The following is a 15,278-nucleotide window of genomic DNA, read 5'->3' as shown; positions in this document are numbered from 1 at the left end:
CAGGACACTCTATGTGCAGTCTCAAAAAGCTCTCCTGAATGCACATGAATAATTCATCCCCCTTTAAGTTTTTTGCATGAATACTACCCCCTCTAATATATGGATGTTGAAATCCCCTACTATTACCCTATTATTTTTGCACCTCTCTGAGATTTGCATACATATCTGCTCCTCTATCTCTCCCTGACTGTTTGGAGGCCAGTTGTACACGCTCAGACAAGTGATTCCACCGCCCCCCCCCACACCCCCCACCCCCCCCCACCCCCCCCCCCCCGCCTTTTTAGGTTCTACCCATCTGGCCTCATTAGAGGAACTTCGAAAATATCATCCCTCCTTACTGCAGTAATTGACTCCTTAATCAACAGTGCAATTCCACATCCTTTTTTTACCCTCTCCCCTATCACGTCTGACGATTCTATACCCTGGGATATTAAGCTGCCCTTCTCTCAGTGATAGCAATATTATCATAATCCCATGTGTTAATCAGCGCCCTCAAGTCATCTGCCTTACTAATAAGACTCCTTGCATTAAAATAGATGCAATAGGGCCTTGCATTATTTGCTTGAGCCGTAACAGGTCGACATTCACTCTGCCCTCCATATTGACTTCGCATCACTTCCATATTTGAATGTACATCAGCCCTTACTGTTCTTCCACTCTGTATCCCATCCCCCTGCCAAATTAGTATAATCCCCCAATCCAACAGCACTAGCAAACCTCTGAGCAAGCATGTTGGTACCGTTCTGGTTCAGGTGCAATCCGTCCATCTTGCACCGATCCAGCTTCTCCAGAAATAGGTGGATCGTTTTTGGCCGGCACAGACATGTGCTTTAAGATTTCTATACTTCTATGATTTCTATGACTACAGGCGACCATGTTCCAATCTCTGAATAGATCCCAATAAAAGAAAGGAAATTCCCTCAGATAGGCGTGACTAACATTCTTTGCCACGAGCTGCGTATCATCTTGAATGTCTCCCTGTCACAAAAAAATACATCGCCAGCGCACACCATCTGAGAGGACGCTCGACCTATGACGTAGGTTTCTCTGCAGGGTCCAAAGGCAGAGAGTTGCAGCCTGGGTGCAGATGCACACTAGCCATTGACCACCCTCCTCAATTGGGAGACTCAGGACCATGGCAGAGACCAAGTGTTTCCTCTTACCCAGAAGAAATCGACGAGATATGGCATATGCAGGGGGCGGGGTCAAAGTGACCAACCGGTGCCAGAGCATCAAGGCCACCGGTTGGGGTTATGACCAGTGCTCGCCCTGCACGAAAGCACTTGGAGCAGCCCTGTCCAACGCCCTAGCCGAGTGGTGACTTTCACCTCCACTCCTGCCATTTTGCCGGTCAGGCTTCCTCAACAGGGTTAAGATGGACTCCCAGATAGAGGAGGTGCGTGGTGCTCCACGCAAAAGGTGGTAACTGCTCCGGCAGGGAGTCCACTCGCCACTTACCAACCAGGAGGCTGGGAGATTGTTCCCAATTGATCCTTGTGGAGGACGCAGCAGAAAAGGTCTGCTGGCACTCGCGCTTTCTCCGCAAGTCAATGGGATCGTTGACCATGAGAAGCACATCAGCGGCGTAAGCTGAGAGGATGGCCCACATGCACGGCCCACGCAGAGCCAAACCCGGTAACTTCCTGCAAAGCAGGCACAGGAATAGCTCCACGCAGATGGTCAATAATTCGACATACATGGGGCTTCCCTGACCTACTCCTCTCCCAAAGAGAAGGGGGCCTTCAAGGACCCATTACATTCAAAGAGACACGCTGTGAACCTGGGCCACAAAATTCTGACTGAGTCTGAATGCTGGCAGAGTCCCAAAAAGATATTTGTGATCCACCCTGTGTTTTCCTTATCGAGGAAAGGAAAGGTGACCGACAAAACCGTCATCTGGGAAAAATAGATCAGGTCCCGGAACATGTGAATGTTGTACTGGATGAACTGACCCAGGACCATGAAGGACCGGTCGGTATGGAACATGTGGACCAGCATGGAGACCAGCCGAGTAGACATAGGCCGGGCAAAGATCTTATAATCCGTGCTGAGGAGGAAGACGGGACACAGTTTTTAAGCAAGCAGAGATCGCCCCTCGTCAGCAGCAGGATTATGTCCACCCTACAGCAAGAGAGGGGCATCTCCTCGGTCGCCAGGCTCTCCACCAGGACCCGCGCGTTATCGTCCTGCAGGATGTCCCAGAACGCTCTGAGGAACTCCATGGTCAGCCCGTCCAGCCCCGGGAATTTTCCCCTTGGCAGATGGTGGAGGCCGCTGGTTATCTCTGCCAAGGCGAGTGAGCCGCCAATCCTGTGGGCTGACCTTCGGTATGTCCTCCACAAAACTTTGCATAGATCCGCAGAGAACATGCACTGTAATAGGTATGGACCAGCAGACCCATTCACTCTGGACCTGTGATAGAGGATCCGTTGTCGGCCAGCAGCCGCCATTTGTGCAGGGAGCAGAAGAAAGTTGAGGTGCGTTCCAAATCTGCCAAGATCTGGATCTGCGACCTGATATACGGGCCTCGGGGCCTATGAGCCACAGGTCCCACAGCGCACACTGCCCTTTTTCTGCCTGCCACAGGGCTGGATCTGCGTCGACCTGACTGTGATGGGACACCACGTCAAACACCTTCCTCTCTCGGCACCCGAATTCTGCTTCCCGCCTCTCGATCGACCCCTTCGCATACTCCTGACAGAAGACACGGATGTGAGTCTTGCCCACATCCCACCATATCTTCAAGGAGGGGTAGCCATCCCTGCTTCCTACTCCTGTCGGTCCAGCATCGACGGAACAAGTCCCAGAATCGTTCGTACTCCAGCAGCCAGTTGTTAAAGTGCTAGAATGCAGAGCCCAGCTACATGCGAAGCGGAGTGAACTGTGCCCACACCAGTTGGTGGGCCAAGCACGGCACCAGCCACATGGAGGCCGCCGAGACACAGGTGATGTATGCCTGTTGAATCTGGAGACTGTCGATTAGGGCCCTCCTCTTCCAGACCTCCATATGAAGGCGCTGGAGTCGGGATGAAGATTCCACCAGACGTCCACCAAATTGAGGGAGCTGATCAGTTCCCTCAACATCGCCGCTGGTGCTTGGCTGCGCTGGGGACTGGAGCGATCTCGCACCTCGAGGGTACAGACAAAATAGCCCCTGAGGATGATGCACTTGCTGATATTGATAGAGCTCAAGAAAATGGAGACGTCTTCAAAGAAGCGAGCTTGCAACACGCTGGGCCTGGGTGCGTACTCATTGACAAAGTGAAGCAGCGCACTAACCAGGCGAGCGTTGAGGTGGGGCAAGTGACCTGGCACAAGCTCCTTGATCCCCAAGATATTCAGCTGAAACGTCGGGGCCAACAAGACGGCCACCCACTAGAAATAGGGGTGAGATTACTCATCTAGGCCCCATCCTACCACTCTAGGGGACAGATGACTTAGTCTCCCAGAATGGTGTGGGTTTCTGCAGAAAGCTCATAGCATATCTGCCTTCCCTGAGGACTAAGAGATTGTTTAATCTGTGGTGAGGCACCCTGCTGTCGTTGCTCTTGAGGATGGCTATGGCTATCTTCATGTCAAAAGTACTTTGATCCCATCACTGACACTTTCCGGTGAGGAGGGCCTGGAAGCACACCGCACCTTCCACTCCCCCAGATGAACATTAAAGATCCATATCCAGGGAATATTCTGCGCCCTTGCCACCCTCAGTGCTTCCTCCAAGTGGTTTTGAACATGGAGGAGTACTGATTAATCAGCTGAGCAGGGGGGCAGTATGCAGTAATTTGCGGGATGTTTCATAGACCATGGTCGGCCTGATGCCATGAGACTTCATGGGGTCCAGAATATAAGCTGTGTACTCGCAGGGCAACGTCCTCCCGCCACCTCTGGTGAGTCTGTCCTGCTGGTGTTTGGGACATTGTCTGTAAGGTATGATTTAGTGAGTATGACTATGTCAGTCGGCTGCTTCCCTAGTCTGTGGGATAGCTGGCCCAACTTTGGCAAAAGCCCCCCGATGTTATAAAGGATGATCTTGCATGTTTGATCGGGCTGTGTTTGCCGATGCCGAGTTGTCTGTCCAGTTTCATTCCTTATTGACTTTGTAGCGGTTAGATACAGCTAAGTGGCTTGCAAGGCCATTTCAGAGGGCATTTTTGAATCAACCACATTGTTGTGTGCCTGAAGTCATATGTAGGCCAGACCAAGGAAGGGCACCAGATTTCCGTCCCGAAAGGGCATTAATGAAGAAGATGTGCTTTTACAACAGTCGACAATGTTTTCATGGCCATCATTCGACCAGTTTTTTTTAAAATTCCAGATTGTGAAAGTTGAATTTAAATTCCACCTTCTGCCCTGATGAGATTCGGAACTACGTCACCACAGCAATAGGCATCTGGGTTACTAGTCCAGTGACAGTACCACTACACCACTGCCTCCACTTTATTGGTAAATCCCAGGTAAACTGGAGAAACAATTTAAATTCACATTCACGTATGAGGACCTGAGTTACCCCTGGACATATCTACCACCAGGATTCCACAATGACCCCACTATTATCTACCAACTTATGGCCGGGCCTTTATGAGCTTTTTACAGCCTTCCTGCTTGCTGTAATATGTCGATGATCTCCTCCTCATCACCATAGACCATGTCCACACATTTAACAATTTTACAGGAACTACTGCAGCTACTTTGGGAGCTGGACTAAAAGAACATCCACCTAAGGCCCAGCTGGTGGAAGATCGTATCACCTTTCTAGGTGCCCAGATTGGATCGCCCAGCATCAACCCAGAGCAACATCATGTCGAGAGCATCCAGTGTCTACCCCTGTCCATCTCAAAGTCTGCCCTCTGAGCTATCCTCAGGCTGGTGGCGTGTCAGCGGACCCTCACCACTCGATTTGCAGAGACTGAGGCTCCTCTTTATGAACTACCTAATGATGATGATAACCATGTTTATCCAGATTCGACTGAAGACGGCACGGAATCAGTAACACAACTAAAGAACGCTGTCGCCCAGACATCGTGTCTTCTCTCACCTGACCATGACAAGTCTTTCCTCATGGAGGTGGCGGACACAGAGACAAGCCTGGTTGCTGTCCTATGGAGAGAAAACCAGGAGCAATATTCCCCATTGTGAATGACTCCCAAATTGTGTGTGAGGCTGAACTGATTTACTCTGTTTGTGAAGGAAATTTGTTAACCACGTTCTGGGGCATCAAACATTTCACTTACATGACGGGGTTCAACAGTATGATACTGCGCAGACCATTCTGAACTTTCCAAGCATAGGGAAGACAAAGAGTCGTAGAGTGAGAGCCATTTCGGCACAGAATGAGACCATTCGTCACATCGAGTCCATCCTAGCTCTTGACAGATAAATCCAGTCAGTCACACTCTCCAGCTCTGTTTCATATTCCTGCAAGTTTATTTCCCTCAAGTGTTCATCCAATATCCTTTTGAAATCATTCACCATCTCTGCTTCCACCACCCTCGTAGGCAGTGATTTCAGGCCATTAGCTTTCGCTGTGTAAAAAGAGTTGTTCCTCACATCCCCCTGTATCTCTTGCCCACAATCTTATCTCTAGTCCTTGTGCCATTAGCTAATGAGAACGTATTTTCTAGCCTACCTTATCCAAACATGTCATCATCTTGTATACCTCAATCAAATCTCCCCTCAATCTCCTTTGTTCCAAAGAAAACAATCCAGGTTTTTCCAGATTCACCTTGCAGTTAATATCTTCCATCCCGAGAGCCATTTTTGTAAATCTCCTCTACACCCTGTGACTGATTCTTACAGACTCTCTAGAGTGTGCTTAACACAACTGGACACAATGTTCCAATCGAGGCCTAGCTGGAGCTTTATAAAAGTTCAGCATAACTTTCCTTCTTCTGTGCTCACTACACCTACTTGTGAAGCTCAAGATCCCATATGCTTTACTAACGACTCTCTTTATATGTCCTGCAACCTTCAAGGAGCTATGCACATGAACCCAATGTCCCTCTGCCCCTGCACACACTTTCTAACTGTGCCATTAAGTACATATTACCTCTCCCGATTACTTCTGTCAAAATGCATCACCTCCCACTTGTTTGTATAGAATTCTATCTGTTTCTTGTCTGCCCATTCTGCTGGTCGATCCATTTCCTGCTGCATTGATTGGTATCCTCCTCACTGTCTGCTCAGCCTCTAAGTTCGGTAACATCAGTACATTATGAAATTTTGCTTTGTTTCACAATTTCCAAACCATTTATTCATATCAGAAAAAAATGGCCCCAAGCACTGAGACTTGTGAAACACCTTCCTCCAGTCTGATAAACAACTATTTACCACAACTCATTCTGCCATTTTTTTAAATCCAAGCTGACACTGACAAATGTGAGGTAATTCATTTTGGAAGGTCTCATGGAGGTGGGAAGTATACAGTAAATGGCAGAACCCTTAGGAGTATTGACAGGCAGTGAGAACTGGGCATACAGGTCCACACGTCACTGAAAGTGGCAACGCAGGTGGATAAGGTAGTCAAGAAGGCATACGGCATGCTTGCTTTCATCATTCAGGGCATAGAGTATAAAAATAGGCAAGTCATGCTGCAGCTGGACAGAACTTTAGTTAGCCAAACTTAGAATATTGCGTGCAATTCTGGTCGCCAAACTACCAGAAGGACGTGGAGGCTTTGGAGAGGGTACAGAAGAGATTTACCAGGATGTTGCCTGGTCTGAAGGGCATTAGCTACGAGGAGAGGTTGGATAAGCTCGGCTTGTTTTCACTGGAACGACGGAGGTGGAGGGGCGACATGATAGAGGTTTACAAAGTTATGAGCGACATGGACACAGTGGATAGTCAGAAGCTTTTTCCCAGGGTGGAAGAGTCAGTTACTGGGGGACATAGGTTTAAGTTGAGAGGGGCTAAGTTTAGAGGGGATGTGCGAGGCAAGCTCTTTACACAGATGGTGGTGAGTGCCTGGAACTTGTTGCCGGGGGAGGTGGTGGAAGCAGGTACCATAGAGACGTTTCAAATGCATCTTGACAAATGCATGAATAGGATTGGAATTGAGGGATACGGACCCCGGAAGTGCAGAAGTTTTTAGTTTAGGCAGGGATCAAGATCGGCACAGGCTTGGAGAGCCGAATGGCCTGTTCCTGTGCTGTGCTGCTCTTTGTTCTTTGACCCTCCTATGCCATAAGCATGAATTAATTATCCAGCTGACGTAAGCAGCTGCACAGCGGCACAGTGACGAGCACCGCAACCTCACAGCTCCAGGAACCCGGGTTCAATTCTGGGTACTGCCTGTGCAGAGTTTGCAATGTCTCCCTGTGACCGCGTGGGTTTTCGCTGGGTGCTCCGGTTTCCTCCCACAGCCAAAGACTTGCAGGTGATAGGTAAATTGCCCATTGTAAATTGCCCCGAGTGTAAGTAGGAAGTATAGGATTACAGTAGGGTGAGTACAAAAGGGTGGCTGTTGGTCAACTGAGACACGGTGGGCCGAAGGGCCTGTTTCAGTGCTGTATCTCTAAACAAAAGAACTATAGACGAAACTACAAGTTCATGTTAAAGTCAATTTAAATGCAAAAAATAACTAAATTTTTGAAAGACATCAACTCTTGGATCTCTTAAATTGTTTTGTCTACAAATTCATTGTCCACTGCAGACAGATCAGTTGCATTTAAAACAGAAACTCTATTTGGTACTTTGTTTCAGCAGCACTCCTTAAAACTGGACTCCGTGCAACCTAGTCTATTTTGTGTTTAGGGAGGGAATTCCAGAACTTAGGGATGATCACAGAAAATGCCAAATCTACTCAGCAGTTCTGGCAGCATCTGTGTCCGGGGAAACACAGTTAGCGTTTCAGGTCTGTGAATCTTCATCTGAACTGGCAAAAGTTAGAAATGTAACTATCTTTGAGCAAATGAAAGAGGAGAAGGGGGACGAAGAACAAGAAGAAAGGACAGAGATGGAACAGAGAGGGGCGGGATTAAATGACAGACAGTTACAATTCTAATGTTTACCAGTTTTACTAGAATTTGACCAGGAATGAGGGATTCCAAACAGAATGATATGCAGGAGCAACCATTGCCAAGGCTTATTTCTATCCCCAGTGTCACGCCTACGTTCTAGATTGTATCAGATTCTTTGCATCCAGCGTTTGGAGAACTAAATTTATATTTTTTATTCAAGAAATAAAAAAAAAACAGATAAGATAACGTTGCTGGCAGCTTAAGATCGCAACCTACATTGCAACACGGTATCCAACATTCATTCTCTTTCTCTCGCTCTCTCTCTCTCTCTCATTCACCCTGTCTCTCTCTCTGTCTCTACTTTATACTTCGAGAGGGAGCTCCCTCCATTTTATTCGGATAGAGGGTGCTCCCTCCACTTTATACATAGAGAGGGTGCACCTTCCACTTTAGACATAGAGACGGTGCTCCCTGACCATGGTCTCGAATCAGATACTCAACGTTCACATTTTAACTGGAAATAGGCAGTAACAGAGTGAAACGGGAATGTTTTGTCTACAAATTCAATGTCCACTGCAGTCAGATCAGTTGCATTTAAAACAGAAATGCCAAGAATGAACAAGGTCAATACAATAATATGGAAATTGTACATGATGCCACTCATAATTGTAGCCTTCCTCCACTATGAGTACAGATTTCATGTTTATTCCCGAGAGAGATCTTACTCAGAAAATGTCATTGACATTGAAATGATTGTGTTTTATCCACCACATTATTTACATCGGAGTCAGAGCTGCTGATGTAATGTGTTTGTTCAGGTGAGTGTAACTAATAGCAATTATCAGGGGTATAACCGTGTCAGTGGAAAATTATCCCCTGCATAAATCAGGACCCATTGGAATGGATCAGCTCAGAGTGCCTGTTGGAGCTGTGGATTCCAGGCTAACAGAAGTGTCTACTCCTCGCAGAAATGGGATATCCTCCAATGTATCATATAGAACGCATTTATTATCCTGTACTTGCAGCATTTGGAGTTCCTGGTAAGCCAGTATCTCAGCTGAGGATGGTGTAATCGATGTTAACTGTGCTGCTGTACTCGGTATTATTTCTCACTGTGGGTGTTGCACAGCGACTTGCTCTTTTCCTACAATATACTGATGGAATCTCTTCATTGTCTATTATTTCAGTCTGGCAGTTGCCGAATTATGTATTTAATTGTATTGTTTTAAACGACTGTGGCATTGTTACTGGATTATTCTGTGTATTGAATGTATTTCAATGCGTGGTTTCGGTTAGGATCAAGAATAAGACCATCAGGATCTTTTAACAGTTCCATGATCTGAATCTAACCGGTCCTGGAATATCTTTATGATATTTTTTTCAGTGATAATGAGATTTCTCACGGTCTCAGTGTTACAAAGGGACAGCACAACATCCTCCCTCCCCAAAAACATGGCTAAGTTTAACTGGGATTCAAATGTCTTTACTGGTTATGACTGTTATCAAATGTTATTTCATTATGTATGTATTTGACGCTGATTCTCAAGGCTGGCTACTGAACTGAGTTTGTTGCTGACACTCACTTCTCCTCTGCTTCACCGTGGAACCTTCACTGTCACTGGACTACATTGTAAAATAGAAAGTATTGATGTGATGTTCTATTGGTTTACAATCTATCAGTTGCAATCAAGAGTCTTTCAATTTATCTGTAGATTATCAGCTGCAGCGCTCATATTGGTGTTTTATTAATTAAACATTCCCACATTCTAGCGGATTACTTTATAATTCCAGGAGAAGGCATTTCAATGATTGCAAGATTTCTCTGGAAGAAGCTTTCAATTCTGTTTATTCCATGATTTGTAGATGAAGTGATGAGTGTAGGCGAACAGGTTATGAATTGGGTACTCTGTAGATACTTTAAATTATTCACAGATGTTTCAGCATTGAGCAAGTTGACTCTGAAAACAGAATCATTAAACCTGGTGCTGGTTAAAAGAACACAGGCGCAGAGCGTTAGGAATAAATCATATTTGAAAAGAAGCATGAAGTAACAGTTTCCAGGGTGCGAATACTCCAGAGACATGGGGAAGGAAAGAAAGTAGCAGGGAGAACGAAACCGATAGAAAGAGATAAGCAGAAGTAAAGAGAAAGAGAAAGAAGCAGCAGTGTGAATAATTCCCTGTCATAAAGTGTTGGAATTGCCAGAAGAATTAGAGAGAAAAACTGTGAGTTGAAGTTGCCTGTTGTCTGATTGTGTTCAATTTTCCTGTTGGACCTGATCCTCTGTGTTTATTTCTGTCAGGTCCTCATTTTGTTTTGTAGGAAGTTCCTATTCCTTACTTAGTTACTGAATAAACAGAACAGAATCAGTCCTTCACTGATGGTAATTCATTATTTAAATACTGCACTTTAAAATCTCTGTAACTGCTGAATTCTGTAAAGAGCGAGTGTGATATCAGAAATATATTTAAATTTATATCTAATTTTCTGTACAAACTAAATATATTGAATATATTGCATAAACAATGTACTGTTCTCCAACACCCATAACCACAGGGATTATTGTTTGAATGTATTAACTGAGTTGTATTACTGGGATCTATAGATTAGATTTCCTTTGACACTCTGCTGCAGTCTCTCCCTGTGAATCTCAGCCTCTCTCACTGTATTGAATCCTCAGTCTCCTGATACACTGCGTCAGTTTATCCACTTTCCAAAACCATCCACTCCAGTCTCCCCTGCTGCTTCAACATGTCCTTTTCCTTCGATGCCTCCCAATCTCACTCACTGGCTCCACCTCCAGCTGCATCGTCCAACTTGATAGGAATACAGGAACCTAGGAGCAGGAGGAGGCCATTCAACCCTTCCAGCCTGCTCCGCTATTCCAGATCATGGCTGATACTCAAACTCAGCGTTACAGTTTTCTGCCTTTTCCCATTTGGTAACAGTCCCTGACGATTCGCCGAACCCAGAGGAACAACCCAGATACCCATCCTGCTCTCTCCAAACCTTCCCAACCAACAGTTTGGAGACACATTCCCAACTAACCCATTGGATTCCATCACTGTAAATCCCTTGTCAGTCCCCTACTGGCACAGCATCCTCACTCAGTACTTCCAGTCGATCCTGCGCTGACTTTATTCACTTTCTGTATCAATTTTCCAATTCATTACAAATAATTGTGTTTTCATACATTTCACTGTGGCAAAGCACTACCCTGGTCAATGAATCAGTTTTCACTGCTCGATGCAGCAACAAACCGAGCATTTTCAGTCCAGATCCTGTCCAAGTGTTGCGTTGTCTCCAGGTCTGTAATCAGTAATTTATCTGCTTCCTTTTCTCTCTCTTCCAGTCAACTTGGTGGCGATTGTGATCCTGTCCCGAGGAAAGTGTGGTCTCTCCAAATGTATCACTGTCTACCTGGTGGGAATGGCAGTGGCTGATCTCCTGGTCGTTATCACTGGTCCCATATTGAACTGGATTATTTCAATTTATTTCCCATATTCATTCCTGAGAATTACCCCTGTGTGTTCTCTCATTACTGTCCTGCTTTTTGCAGCCACAGTTGTTTCTGTCTGGCTCACAGTCACGTTCACCTTTGATCGATTTGTGGCCATTTGTTGTGAGAAGCTGAAAACAAAATATTGCAGTGTGAAAACGGCGGCTGTGGTTGTCGGAACAGTGAGTGTGCTGGGCTGTTTGGAATGTGTCCCCTGGTACTTTACACAGGAACAATATTACTTTATTCAGAATGTTCCCATGGATTGTGATTATAAATTGAGCTTCTATACTTCGCACACATGGGGGGCATTTGAATTGTTTCACCTCAGTTTAACCCCTTGTGTCCCGATCTTTCTGATTTTGCTGCTCAATGTTCTAACTGTCAGACGGATTTTATTCTCCAGTAAATTCCGCAGGGGATTCCGGCGCCACAGCAATGCAGAGAATCACAAGGACCCAGAGATGGAGAATCGCAGGAAATCAATTATTTTACTCTTCAGTATATCCGGCAGTTTTATACTGTTATGGATGACACTGGTTGTGTTTATCATATATGTGCGAATAGCAGATATTCAGTATCGCTCCTCCTACACTGACCCTCTCTTTATCACAGATCGCGCATCAATGATGCTGCAGCTTCTCAGTTGCTGCACCAACACATGTATTTACACTGTGTCCCAGACGAAGTTCAGACAGGAGCTGAAGAATGCGGTGAAATACCCACTCAATCTCATTGTTAGATTAGTGAAATCATAGAAAGAGCTAAAGGGTTTCAAACACTGGAACTAAATCCCATTTCATATTCCATTCCCTGCACTTTCCCCAGGACAGAAAGTACATTTTATATTCGCAGCACTGTGCCCTGAAATGATTTTAAATCTGATTCTGAGACTATATATTATTGTTAATCTAACCTATTGAGGCGGGACTTGCTCTGCAGAAGATTCAGGAATTGTATCTCCAAAAGGGCGTATTTGCAAAACTCAGCTGGATTAAACTAAACCCACCAGAGTAAAATGGACAACGCTGCAAATCACAGCAGATGGAGATGGTGAGATGGGGAAGTGACTGCAGTGAGAAAGAGGCACTAACAGATGGGAGATGCTGAGCCATTGCTGATGGTCGATTCTGTGTTACTGAGAGTTTGACAATTTCCACAATTTTGAGGAACTTACTTTCTATAAATTTGAGATGCTGAATAAAATAACGTCAACACAATTGTGTTAAATGGCTAATGTCAAACTATGTAAACAGTTGTAACGTTAAACTGGCTCAGTTTGGAGAATTATTTTGAGTGATTAAAGTTAATGCATAAATAATACAACAGCATCAAATTAAACTCAAACTATTATTTACAAATGAAAACTCTATGAATAAGTTGCGTTGAGTTCTTCATCACGAACGTTATGACATCTCTCTCTCTCTCTCACTTCTCTTTCTCTGCTGGTATCTTCTTTACTAGAACAAGAGTAATTGAATTTTTGATCCAATTATCTTTTGAAAATTAATATTGAATCTGCTTTCAGAAACCTGTCAGACAGTGAATTCCAGACCAGAACAACTCCCTGCCTGTTTGTTTCTGCCCTCTGCTCGTGGAAAAAGTCTCTCCTCATGTCTACAAACTGAGGGAAAGATTTTGAATACAATTAATTTCTCCAGGACAGCAGCTACAGAGGGGCTGGATCCTCCTGAATGTGGACAAGTGATGAACAAAAATCATCTCTGAATCCCGCAGGAGAGCAGAGGAAAGAAACAATCAGGAAGCAAATGGAAACAAGTGACATTTTATTACAGCTGCAAAAACACTTTGTCAGAATGTGGAGGTCGATATCGCTGAACTTTATATAAAATGGAGGTGAAAAGTGGAAGATCTTTTATATCATTTGTGTGAAATTAACGTTTACCAGTTACATTTTTAACGTAACATTAAAGTGGTAAATGTTAAGAAAGTTGTATTCCAGCAAAAACAGGCTAATACATAAATAAAGCAGAATCAAATAAAGTACAAAGAATCATTGACAAATATAATTGTAAATATGGGTCAAAATTGTTGTGTGAAATGTCACCATTTGTAGAAGTTCTCATGGCTGCATCGAAGAACAAAGAACAAAGAACAGTACAGCACAGGAACAGGCCATTCGGCCCTCCAAGCCTGCGCCGATCTTGATGCCTGCCTAAACTAAAACCTTCTGCACTTCCGGGGACCGTATCCCTCGATATCCTAAATAAAAAGAAGAAATGCTGGAACTACTCAGCAGGTCTGGCAGCATCTGTGAAAAGAGAAACAGAGTTAACGTTTCGGGTCAGTTACCCTTCTTCGGAACTGACAAATAGTTGTCAGTTCCGAAGAAGGTTCACTGACCCGAAACGTTAACTCTGTTTCTCTTTTCACAGATGCTGCCAGACCTGCTGAGTAGTTCCAGCATTTCTTTCTTTTATTTCAGATTTCCAGCACCCGCAGTATTTTGCTTTTATCCCTCTATTCCTATCCTGTTCATATATTTGTCAAGATGTCTCTTAAACGTCGCTATCATATCTGCTTCCACCACCTCCCCTGGCAGCAAGTTCCAGGCACTCACCACCCTCTGTGTAAAAAGATTGCCTCGCACATCCCCTCTAAAGTTTGCCCCTCGCACCTTAAACCTATGTCCCCTAGTAACTGACTCTTCAACCCCATGAAAATGCTTCTGTCCATCCACTCTTCCCAAGCCGGTCATAACTTTGTAAACCTCTATCATGTCGCCCCTGCACCTCCGTCGTTCCAGTGAAAACAATCCGAGTTTTTCCAACCTCTCCTCATAGCTAATGCCCTCCAGACCAGGCAACATCCTGGTAAACCTCTTCTGCACCCTCTCCAAAGCCTCCACGTCCTTCTGGTAGTGTGGCGACTAGAATTGCACGCAGTATTCTAAGTGTGGCCTAACTAAGGTTCTGTACAGCTGCAACATGACTTGCCAATTTTTATACTCTATGCCCCGACCGATGAAGGCAAGCATGCCGTATGCCTTCTTGACGACCTCATCCACCTGCGTTGCCATATTCAGTGACCTGTGGAACTGTACGCCAAGATCTCTCTGCCTGTCAATACTCCTAAGGGTTATTCCATTTACTGTATACCTTCCACCTGCATTAGACCTTCCAAAATGCATTACCTCACATTTGTCCAGATTAAACTCCATCTGCCATTACTCTGCCCAAGCTTCCAACCGATATATATCCTGCTGTATCCTTGGACCTTCAGAAGGCTTTCGACAAAGTCCCACATAAGAGATTAGCATGCAAAATTAAAGCTCATGGGATTGGACAGCATGGGTTTGTGCAGGGCAGGTCGTGTCTTACTCATTTGATTGAGTTTTTTGAGGAAGTGACGAAGATGATTGATGAGGGAAGGGCGGTGGATGTTGTCAATATGGACTTCAGTAAAGCCTTTGACACGGTCCCTCATGGCAGACTGGTGCAAATGGTGAAGTCACACGGGATCAGAGGTGAGCTGGCAAGATGGATACAGAACTGGCTCAGTCACAGAAGACAGAGGGTAACAGTGGATACTCGGTACATCCTCGAATAATTCCAGTAGATTTGTCAACCATGATTTCCCTTGCTTAAATCCATGTTGACCCTGCCCAATTCTACCACTGTTCTCCAAGTGCTCTGCTATAAAATCTTTGACAATGGATACTAGAATGTTCCCCACTACCGACGTCCGGCTGACTGGTCTATAATTCCCTGCTTTCTCTCCAGCTCCTTTTTCAAATAGTGGGGTTACATTAGCTACCCTCCAATCTGTAGGAAATGCTCCAGAGTCTATAGGATCTCGGAAGA

Source organism: Heterodontus francisci, unplaced genomic scaffold (genome assembly GCF_036365525.1).
Source record: "Heterodontus francisci isolate sHetFra1 unplaced genomic scaffold, sHetFra1.hap1 HAP1_SCAFFOLD_54, whole genome shotgun sequence".
Taxonomy (NCBI): Eukaryota; Metazoa; Chordata; class Chondrichthyes; order Heterodontiformes; family Heterodontidae; genus Heterodontus; species Heterodontus francisci.
This window is presented reverse-complemented; position numbering follows the sequence as displayed.